General features: G+C 39.8%; 2 long non-coding RNA genes across 2 annotated transcripts; one reads left to right on the plus strand and one right to left on the minus strand.

Annotated features, from left to right (window-relative positions):
- Positions 1-805: 805 nt before the first annotated feature.
- LOC136436895 (uncharacterized) lies at positions 806-4388 on the plus strand. The gene is made up of 2 exons (XR_010756106.1): positions 806-1058; positions 3575-4388. It is a non-coding gene; the product is annotated as an uncharacterized lncRNA (long non-coding RNA).
- On the minus strand, positions 3166-6903 carry LOC136436887 (uncharacterized). Its single transcript, XR_010756103.1, has 2 exons — positions 6499-6903; positions 3166-3811 (listed from the first exon to the last, which is right to left on the minus strand). It is a non-coding gene; the product is annotated as an uncharacterized lncRNA (long non-coding RNA).
- Between the last annotated feature and the right edge of the window lie 4453 nt (positions 6904-11356).

Raw genomic sequence — 11356 nt, forward strand, 5'->3', positions numbered from 1 at the left:
ATAAGTGCGTCCATGGGTATCAGTTAATGAGTATTTCAATCACTGATTGTATTATCAGCAATTTTGTCAAGTTGACTCTCTCACTCAGATAATTACGCAAGCGAAATCGGTACGAATCAGTATAGCAAATACGTTTTCACACATTATACCGAAAACTGATCCAACATTGTTTACGTATCTCAAACAGGTTCTATTTGTTGAGAGATTGATATCATCACATAAGACACATGGAATTGGAATTCAGCCTTGTAACTCTAGAAAAACGTTACTTTCCCGCCAAGTTGCCCAGAAAGAAGTCGTCAGATTACATAGTTACGTCCATGAAATGTCATAGAGGTTATATTTTCAGTGGCGTACAGAAATGTAGATAATTATAAACATGTTATGCAAATAAAGACTTAATTTGCATAATCAATGAGGAAATTCTATAATTCCATTGTTAACTGGACTTCAATAAATGTAGCATGTAATCCATGGTAGGTAGAGCATAAACAGATAACAAACATGCAAATGAGGAGCTGATTTGCATAATTAGTACAAAATGGCAAAACCGCTTAGTGATAAATGATAGAAAATCTATACTTGTGACATTGGCTAGTTGAAGGTGAACATGTGAACACCACCATGCATACATTATGTAAATGTGTAAGTAATTTGGATGCTTTTTTGAAAAGCTCTGAACATTTTATGGACGTATGACTGAGGTCAACGAACTCTAGTTTACATGTGTTGTTTGGTGAATGGTTAATTGGTAGACGGTGGACAACACCACAAGTATTGCTGACTCTACGAACGTGAGCCTAGATGCAAATACACTCTGGCGATGTGCCAAAACACTTTACCAACAAAATATTAGGAAGAGACCTTCAACCGCCGGGCACACATGACCACCCGTACGGAAGGTCAGTTACAACAGGTTAGGACGGCTTCTGGTTGTCAAGTCCACGACTAGAAGTCATCAGTCCATGGGTAACATAGAAGGAATGCTCAGCGTGCTACTGATTAGGATCTGCTAGGAATCCACCATTGTCGGACGCGAAGCTGAAGGTCACAGACTGGTGAGTATTTACGATACAGCTACACGATAGGGGGTGGAGGTGACACCGGTGTGCCTGTACTGTGTCAGGTCAGGTCTGTGAGGTGACACCGGCTTGTCCGTACGTATTGAGCCATGTTGAGACCGTGGGGTTAGGATCGCATTCTTGTTTTGACGAGTTTGGCGCTAGTGTGGGCATACCTTTTCTTTGCCTTACAGAATGGTTTGGGTTTACGTAATGTTGACGCTGTGTATCGAAGGACATATTAAATATGGTTTGTTTTTAGAAAGACGCGGTCTTGTGCTGTGGATATATTTGTTTGTTTGTTTGTTTGTTTGTTGGTTTGTTTGTTTGTTTGTTTGTTTGTTTGTTTGTTTGTTTGCTTGTATATATGTACGTATAGATATAGTATAGCTTACGAAAGTCGCTGTACTTTTGTTGTGTCAATAAAGATTGTTGTTGTTGTATATGTATCTCATGATATTCATGTATAGCTCTATAGAGTTATCTGGGAACACGCGCAAAGAAGAAAAAAATATGCAAAGTAAAAGCAGTACCACTTCTTTCAACAGGGTATAAAAGGCCCAGCACAGGTAGAATTTGTTGCAAAAAAATTGCCAACAGGACAAGGGTTAAGAAGAAAAATGTAGAGTGAGTAAAAAGTAAAATGGGATAAACGTAAATCTTTTGGACTCGGCACATGCCGCGGAGTAGGAACAACAAGCTATCTGCCACCAAAAAAACAAGACCATGGCACGTCCAGGTCAAGAGAAACAAAAATGGAATTTCTGATGCAGTACCAAGATCACATACCAGGGGGCCCAAAATCGACCTTGAATTTCAACTTCACAACGCCTGCCCACATACAAATATCATCGTAATCCATCAAGAGGTTCTTGAGTTATGCTGACTACAGTAGTTCGGAAACACAAGCAGACAAACAGACAAACAGACACACAGAAACACCCAAAACTATATCTCCATTTTTCATGGAGATAACAAGCAACAACCGCACTTAAAACTTAATGACACGCAGTGGACTCCATTCGACTTGCACATTTTGACATTTCCTAAAGCACTGTAGTGATGAAAGAGGTTGACCTCCTTGGTGCAACGTGATATCATGAATAATCTATTTTGGCCTCTGTGCAAAACACATTATGGAGAGGTGACAACAGAGAGATCAGCGCATCCAGTTCATGCCAATGACGGTCCGTATCAAGTGTCAAACCGTCGCCAACTTTTCTACGCGCCGTCCTTGGACTCGCTAAGGGTAGGCGAATTCCACAGCAGACTTCCAACCAGTAGGGACACCTACTTCTAGATACACATGTTTTGAGGTTTGATTCTCGCCCTGCCATTTCAAGCCTGTAAAATCACTTCTGGCGACGTCACCACCAAAACAACTCTCAGCCAATCAGATGGTTTGCATAAGCTCATCTAGAGCAAAACCGCAAAGGACGCTGGGAAGCTATCAATCAATCAGGTTACGTCTTTCATCGTTACTTTGGGTTCAGGACAAAATAACGGCTGTTTGTGCCAAATAAGGGTAGCTCATTAATTATACATGAGCGAGTGTCGGTGACGTGGCCAGAAGTGATTTTACAGGCTTAAAATAGTAGGGACGGTATGGGAGGTAACGTACCGAGCATATCGGGCCTGCTCGGGAGGGTATCTCGAGTACAATACCAACGATGATATAATCAATGTAACTTGTATTAAACTCGTAATGAGAACTGAACACTTTCATCTTTTTCAATGCATAGGTTTTTGTGGTAAATGTGACAGTACTTATTATATTAGCTGCTAGCATCTCAATCGAGAGAGAGAGTCTTTTACCGACATTTTGCTTTCTTCTCAAGCTGATGAATTGCGTTTGATATTCACAAAATATAGATCTTATACGTTCGACAGTGTATCCAAAAGTCGCTTTATGTGAACCGCTTTATATGGTCTTCTTTACTTGTTTATTCTTGATGGCAATCCGATCCGAGCATCCATGATGAGAAAGTGCCTGACTGTATATTCTTACTTGCTTTGGCCAGAGACCGTCACAGTCAGAAGATATATTGAAGCATCTAGATTCATATCAGAAACTGAGCACAAAAAAGACGCACAGAAAAATAAGTTATTCTTCATCCGTCTATTGACAGTTTTTGTTGAGAACTCTTCTCATTTACTTATTTGCATCTATACAATCATAAATCATCTTTTGATCCATGAAGCTTTTCGTCTATTCATAAACGTCAACCGATTCGACTTCCAAAAACAAGAGTTGATATAGAAAACAACGTCATATTCGAGAGAAATGACTAAAGAACGCCTCTTTGATTCTCAAACTAGCCCAGTCTACATCTTACGTACACTCGCATTGTAGATACGTGTACATTTCTCTATCTGACGTAATCTGACGCTAATCTCTGCCTAAAATACTCTAATACCTCGCGAAGTGCATGGGGCGCTGTGAGCCCTCTCATCATCATTCTAAACTTTGTTCCTGTATATAGGCTGTTATGTGTGTTTCTTGACTGTTACAGACACATGCCGACCCTAGCGCCTTCCCCGGACACACACATCAGCCCTTCCATACACGGACAGTGCCAGAAGCGATGCTTGCCGTCCAACGGGTAGGGCAGCGCCTCCGCCTTGACGTGGCACGGCTCTCCTCTCTTCCCCATGGTCTTGCAGACGTACACGGCACCTAGCGGGCTCCACCGTGAACAGCAGCTGTCCCTGGTTCCACCCGAGATGCACTGAACGTCATTTTCACAAACCTGGGTGGAACAAGAGAGAAACTTTGATGTGCTTTGTACGTTTTAAACAACTGGTACATCGATATCTTTTAAAAAAGCTAAGTTATGCTAGGGTCACATTTCCAATCCGGGGCCCGGACGGGCAGTCTTTGGGAACGAAAAGAAACAACACAGATCAACTATCGAGCTAACTGGCACATCTTTATTCTCCAAGCAGAGGTGTCGGTCGAGAGGGCTAGGAGTGGCCGCGATTTTTAACGTCTCTCTCCATCCACCTCTGCGAGAGAAACGTTTAAAATCGCGGCCAGTCCTAGCTGTAGCTCTCTCGACCGAAACCTCTGCTTGGAGAATAGTCCATCTATACCGTACATGACTACGGAACATCGTGCCCTTGGGACTTGGTAAAATCAAGTCGCATTGTGAATCAGAGTTGTGTGTACATACCTCTATTGCTTCAATTAGTAGAAACTGAGATTTGGAGAGCCTTATGATCCATTGGATTTACTCAAACGACCCAACTGTGGCCCAATTAAATATTACTCAAACAACGAAATTCCTAAAGGAGGTCAAGTCATGGAAAATAAATCCTAGATGGTGACTAATGGCAAGACGACACACGTTGGGTCTGACAATCTTGCTGTCATGTGTTATCATGGACAAGTATTGAGTAACTGCGGTCTTCAACTGTTATTACAGATTTTTGTGAGTCACAGTGTTGCTGTTGGGTCAGTGTAGAAAACAAGGTAAAGGCAGTCCCCAACCGAAGTCAGATACCCATTTTTACAACTGGGTTAAGTATAGAAAGTCGTGTAACGGGCCTTTCCCAATGGCAATACATCGGTGGCATGTCATGGGATTCGAACCCAGGATCTCTGTGCTCTGGATCAAACGCCCTTACCGTTAACGTTACGCCAACGCGACGCCACCGTGGCTCAGGGTACGTGAACATAAAGTCACGAAAGACTGAGAAGAGCCAAACTAATTCTAAGTTTTCTTAAAGGTCAGATATCTTCAAGACGTCTTACAGAATCTCTTTTTAAAAAAGGGAGGAAAAGTCCAAAGTTCAGAATTTTGTTTTACATCTGGGACTTATTTAAAGCCTTAACGTGCTCGTTGAAGACACATTAAGGTACGTAATGGTACGGCTCCATCTACGTTTTATGCCACCTTAGAGACGGCCGCACCGTCGTTATCTTAATGTACATGACAGAAGGTATGACGTGGTTAAGAATGTAACATATGTTACACCATCTTCACCATCTTCGAGTAGGTCGTGGTAGCTTTACGAATCTTGACAAAGTCTTTCAGAATCATGGCGGTGTATTCATTATTAGTAATTTTTATTTAGCTGCGTTCTCAGCATTCCATACCAAACCTAACAGGCGTTGTAACATGCTGTGACGATTTTGTTATTAGATTGAGATAGAAAGTCCCAGCGGGATGAAATGGCGAATTTGGCGGGGAACGAAGACGCTTAAAAGTTCAGAGCGGAACTCCACATCGAAGAAAAGACACTCCTCCTGTGTGGGTGATGATACGATGTTAGGAACAGAATTGTCCCGCTGACGAAAAAAGGGCGGCGACGTAATATGAAGCAATTTTACGCTGAGTTGAACGTGAATCGGCATCTTTCACGTCCTTACCAGCTGCCTGGTAGACAAAAGAATCGCAAGAAAAATGATTTTTCAAAAAGCTTGGAAAATGCGGAGAAAACCTGTTGGACTCAAACTGTCATTTGCAGACTCTGAACACGTCCAAACAAAAACAACCATCAGATAGCACGTATCTCAGATGTTATGTTCGGTAAATGTTCATCTTGGAGACTGTAACACAGAATTTGGGTTGACAAAGAAATGTTTCTGCACAAATTCATATCGCGGCGTCAAAAGTGTGAATATGTATACGAGAAACACAACAATTTTACATGGTACAAGGTATGGCAACGGCTATCAAACATAGTACAAAATAGAGGTATGGAATAAAACTTAACATCCTAATTACTATTACAATAAGGGCTAGCATAAGTATATGATATAGTGTTACAATCGAGCGTGGCTAATCATGAGTTTCTGTATTCTTTCTAAAGACAAATCAGTCTTTTATATATTTACCTATTGTTGCATCTAAAGATATGTTCAAATCTGTCTGTTGCATCGAGTCTCTTAAAATCCGTTGTACTTGATTTCAGAATTGTGAATAACTTATTACGTAAAACATATTTACGTATACTATGATATCCTTCTGAAAAATATGCATACCTTTGCTTTGCAACTGTGATGTAACAGCGTGAAAGTCAATAGAGCGGGTCGGGACATTTTCGTCGGTTTTGGATTATGATCAATCAGAAAATAGAATTGTTCATATTTACAATCATTTCAATTGTAGATTTCTACGTTAGTGGCATTTTCTTAGGTGATGATGCCTAGAAAATCTGATCGAACCCAACTTAGCATCTCGCACAAACTGTTCTGATCTAAGGATACACAGTTACGACAACATGCACTAAAACTGCGATTTAATCTCGATTTTAAACTCATTAACCAAAATCCCGTTACACGCTATAACTAAAGAAACACTTTCCAACAAAGCAATCCCCTGTTGATCAAGATAAAAGAAACATCTTGTTGCAACTATGGTAAGCCTAAAGAATTCAAAGCATTCAATCGCATTTCTATCAAACAACAAATTATTAAGACTTCCAAACTTACCCCAGTGATGACAGCTCCAGAAATTAAGGTTAAAGTAGCCGCTAGGATCACTACTGCACAACAAACTTGTCTTTGCCTCATCATGGACAGTCGTCTGAGATCTTCTTCTCTCCTCGCGGCAGTCTTGGGTCTCTGTTAATGACAGTCGTCTGCTCCTCGGTTATAAAGGGAGCATCGTCATTGATTTGTGACATCTTGTGGGGAATATCAATGACACGCCCTCGCGGTACTCAAGACAACTCACGTGTCGCCTCCAGATGTTGAATCACTAAGCAGATTCTAAAGAGCGAGCAAACTTCAAAAACTGACAAAAGTTCAGATCACCGGGTTGTCCGTTTTGTTATGATCAAGAACGTCAATGTAGCGTCTTTTTTTGCGGTGGTCTAGATTTTGGTAAAAGTTCAGATCACCGGTATGTCCGTTTTGTTATGTATGATCAAGAACGTCAATGTAGCGTCCTTTTTTTTTGCGGTGCGTGGGTTAGATTTTGGCAAAAGTTCAGATCACCGAGTTGTCCGTTTTGTTATGATCAAGAACGTCAATGTAGCGTCTTTTTATTGTTGCGGTGGTCTAGATTTTAATCAAAGGCGTTATACGTGTCGTTATAATGAATTCATGGCGTCAAACGTATGGTAATAATGCTGTAGCTACGCACGCTATATACAATGCATGCACAACAGAAGCAGTCGGTTCTTTATTTTGTTATAGCAAAGCAGGTTTAACTTCCTTTCATGCTTGTTTTACTTTCATGTTTTTGTCATATCGTTTCAATGGAATAGACATACAAACGTTACTAGAAAACTCTGGGGAACTGCACCGATTTTTGACACATGTATTTAACAAAGCAAGCACAACATGAGCAGCTGTATCTATTACATTTTGTTCTGACAAAACAAGTTGAACTTTCTTTTGTGTCTTTGTTTAAATCAATGGAATCTAGAAACAATGACTTTACTCACTACTCACCAAAACGCCCACGTCAACGGACATCTGTGACGCATATGTTACACAACGCGAACGCACGACATAAGCACCTGGGTTTAGACATTACCAACAAGCTATCTACTTACCAAAAATCATGACCATCCATCAAGCCCTTCTTGAGTTAATTCCTTTCAAAGGCTGAAGCAGAACCTGCTCCTTCAGTTCCAAAAAAAAAGCCGCTAAGTGGCCCAAACCTATAGCACTTACTCTCTGTCCAAAGCGCTATCTACCACTCAAAAATCAGTTCCATAGCATGTCCAGAACAAGAGATATCAAAACAGGAAGTTCCGCTGCAGTACTATAACAAGCCGCTAGGGGACCCAAAATCTAATCATTTCAGATCTCATCAAGACCTATCCATCTACCAAATATCAAGACAATCCATCCAAACCGTCTCGAGTTATGCTGTTCAATTTCCAACATACACACATACATACAAACGCTACCCTATACATAACCTTCTCGGCGAAGGTAATAACTTCTTTACAATATATTACGTGTAGGTTTCAATCATGCGTGAATACTTTTGAATCTATAACTTTGATAAGCATTAGCACCCACGCCAACGGACATCCAGGACACATGGTTTACACAGCCCCCACACAACATAAGCAGCTGTTCACTTTGTTCTGGAAAAAGCGAGTTAAACTTAGTTTGGTTCCTTTGTATTTTTCAATCTATGAAATTGCGAAACGATAATTTTAAAATTTGCCTTGGAAATCCCACACAGTTCCTGTGAACTACCTTCTATTGACTTTTGCTCATTAGTTTTATGAATGTTGAAATGCAGCTGTACCACGATGCACTTATGCGCTCTGTCCGCTAGAGGGCGAGTGCTGAATGGCCGTTCAGCGACCACAATTGGATTTGTGTGACCTTTAATTTCATAATTGGAATATGATGCAAGATTCGAAGGTATGATTTAAAAGATAACAAAACTCACACCTTGATTTCATAATTGGAATATGATGCAAGATTCAAAGGTATGATTTAAAAGATAACGAAACTCACACCTTGATTTCATAATTGGATTATGATGCAAGATTCAAAGGCATGCTTTAAAAGATAACAAAACTCACACCTTGATTTCATAATTGGAATATGATGCAAGATTCAAAGGCATGATTCAAAAGATAACAAAACAGACACCTTGACTTCCGAAGTTTCATAATTGGAATATGATGCAAGATTTAAAGGCATGATTTAAAAGATAACAAAACTCACACCTTGATTTCAAAATCGGAATATGATGCAAGATTCAAAGGCATGATTTGAAGGATAACAAAACTCACACCTTGATATCAAAATTTGAATATGACGCAAGATTTTAAGGCATGATTTAGAAGATAACAAAACTCACACCTTGATTTCATAATTGGAATATGATGCAAGATTCAAAGGCATGATTTGAAGGATAACAAAACTCACACCTTGATTTCAAAATTGGAATATGATGCAAGATTCAAAGGCATGATAACAAAAGTCACACAACTTTTTAAATTTGTTCTTCATCCATGAAATTCGTTGGGCGATCCGCCAAACGCAGCCGTCGCACCCTCTAGTTGAAAAAGGGTGTTAAGCTGCAATGCGCCAATGCTATTAATAATGAATTGCAGCACGTTATTGTCCTCCGCAAGGTTCCCTGGTAGCTGAAAACCCTTTCCGCTAATTTTTCTGGTAAATTGTTCACATTAGTTCGCCTGCTATTTCTAAGCGCTAACGAAATGTTGAGAGAAGACTAGAAAAGTTGTTTTTCTTCCCCTGACTAAAACGAAATATTGTATGTGGACTACATTTCGCTTCAGGAGCCGACAGTAATAATAGAACCAGATCTTTGTTAACCGCACCAAATATGAATATAGACTTGTGAACAGTGCGATCGATACCAACGCTGTTTATTATTCATTAGAGTCCAATAAGAAGTATTGTTTTTTTATACCAATCTTGTTGTGCAATGATGGTGAGGTAAATCTAAACATAACAGCGATTTCGTTAGCTACAGTTATAATGCTAAGAAATTCATTTTGCCAACAATTCTTGATGTGACACATTAGTTTCTAGATTGATAATCTATGTAGAACTATCGAAAACAGAAATTTGTAAAAATGACAAACAATCGATACATTTCAACCTGCCCACAAGTAATTAAGGCTTATATAAATGGGACACTTCTGTCATTGCCCACAATTGGCGCACTATCACACCCTGGAGTGTACACCCAAAGAGATAACCTCACCCCTTTTACTGAAGTGAGTCATCTGAAGGCGTTAAGTGTGACATAATGAAGGTAGTTTTTCTTTCTGTGGTGGTGGTTGCGTCCTTGGTGCTGATGTGTTCTCACCAGGTCGTGGGAGGAAACGTGTGGGACCTCCTGGATCAGGTGGACAAGCGGTCGGTAAGTGGTGACAGAGAAGTCATATAGCGCAGATGCATCTACTTATGTAGACCAATTTCTTTACAACTCTATGCAAAAACGAGACAATTTTATAAATGATGATAACTTTATTGTGAAACAATGTCCGAATGCTAATTGCATAACAAAGCAAAGTAAAACACTTGTAAACAACTGTTTTACTGAACAGAGAAGAAAAAAATTAATTATATAAATAAATGAATATGGAGCGAAATTCTAAACCTATTTCTACTTAAGGTACTAAAGGTATTTGACTTCTTATCTCCATGCGGTGGAATATGAATTTCCCAATTTTATAGATTCCTAACGCAGCGTACTGTTATCAACATACTTTTTTGGAGTACAAGCATGCATAGCTAGATTTTCTCTACTGTTATTCATTAATTTTTTAAGTTCTTTTGAATTGTTTGATGTCAACAACGGTTCAACTGACGTGTATGTAGAAGTTGCCTGACATTTTAACTGTTACAATTGTCGAAAAAAAGTTCTTATTCATCTGTGTGCGACTGGTTATGATTAAAGTCGTTCAAGTAGAGAGGAAAATCGTCGAGCAAAAACAGCAGAGGAAAATGTTCGCTAAACGCATAATTGACGTTATGCAATGTGCCGTTTAACGACTTCTAGTGCGGGCGAACTCGTTCAAACGCTGTGCGCCATCATTTATGATAATCGGTTAAGTTATTTCAGCGCCAGAAATTATGGTTGACTAAATTCTGAGAAATTATCAACTTTCTTCTTGAACACCGACTTGTCAATATGTACCAAGAAACCAGATATCAGTAACGAAAATACATTTTATACCTTCAAGCATTTTAAAGCGTAAAGTATTGGTGCTCAAAGGGTACCATAGGGTATATTGCTTTAGTTGGCACATTTAGTGAACATTCTATTATATTTTCCGTCCGTTCTTTTCCTGCTACTTGCAATTAGCCTCCGGGCAAGGGCTTGCAATAAACTTTTTAGAAACTTTTCATGATTTTTTAAATGAAACTGCGGCTAATTACACTCATGACATCCTCCAGTAAGTTCCATGGTAATCATGTTGCCTGATGCGATGTTGTAGTGCCAAATGGTATCATATATATTTCATCATTATTAGTGAAACCCATGGTATGTTCTCTCCTTCAATTACCATGGGGAAAGACCTGAAAACCACAATGTAAAAGGGAAAAGAAGAAAAGAAAAGCAGCAATGGAAGTTATCTGAAAGTTAGTCATAAAAAAGTCCCACAGATGTGCCCTTGAGAAAGGCACTTAAATAGGCCTAGGACGTTCCTCACTCCACTCAGGCGTAAAAATGTGTACCTCACTTTGGCTGGGGAGGTAAAAGGGGGTGGAAGGAAAGTGATGGGCTCTGCTTTCCAATACTGTGCCCTAGACACAGTGGATAACAACCCACTTCCTCTTCAGCCTCAAAAAGGCTATGGGACTACCCTTACCTTTACACGTACCATTGTACATT

This window comes from Branchiostoma lanceolatum, chromosome 1, assembly GCF_035083965.1.
Source record: "Branchiostoma lanceolatum isolate klBraLanc5 chromosome 1, klBraLanc5.hap2, whole genome shotgun sequence".
NCBI classification, from domain to species: domain Eukaryota; kingdom Metazoa; phylum Chordata; class Leptocardii; order Amphioxiformes; family Branchiostomatidae; genus Branchiostoma; species Branchiostoma lanceolatum.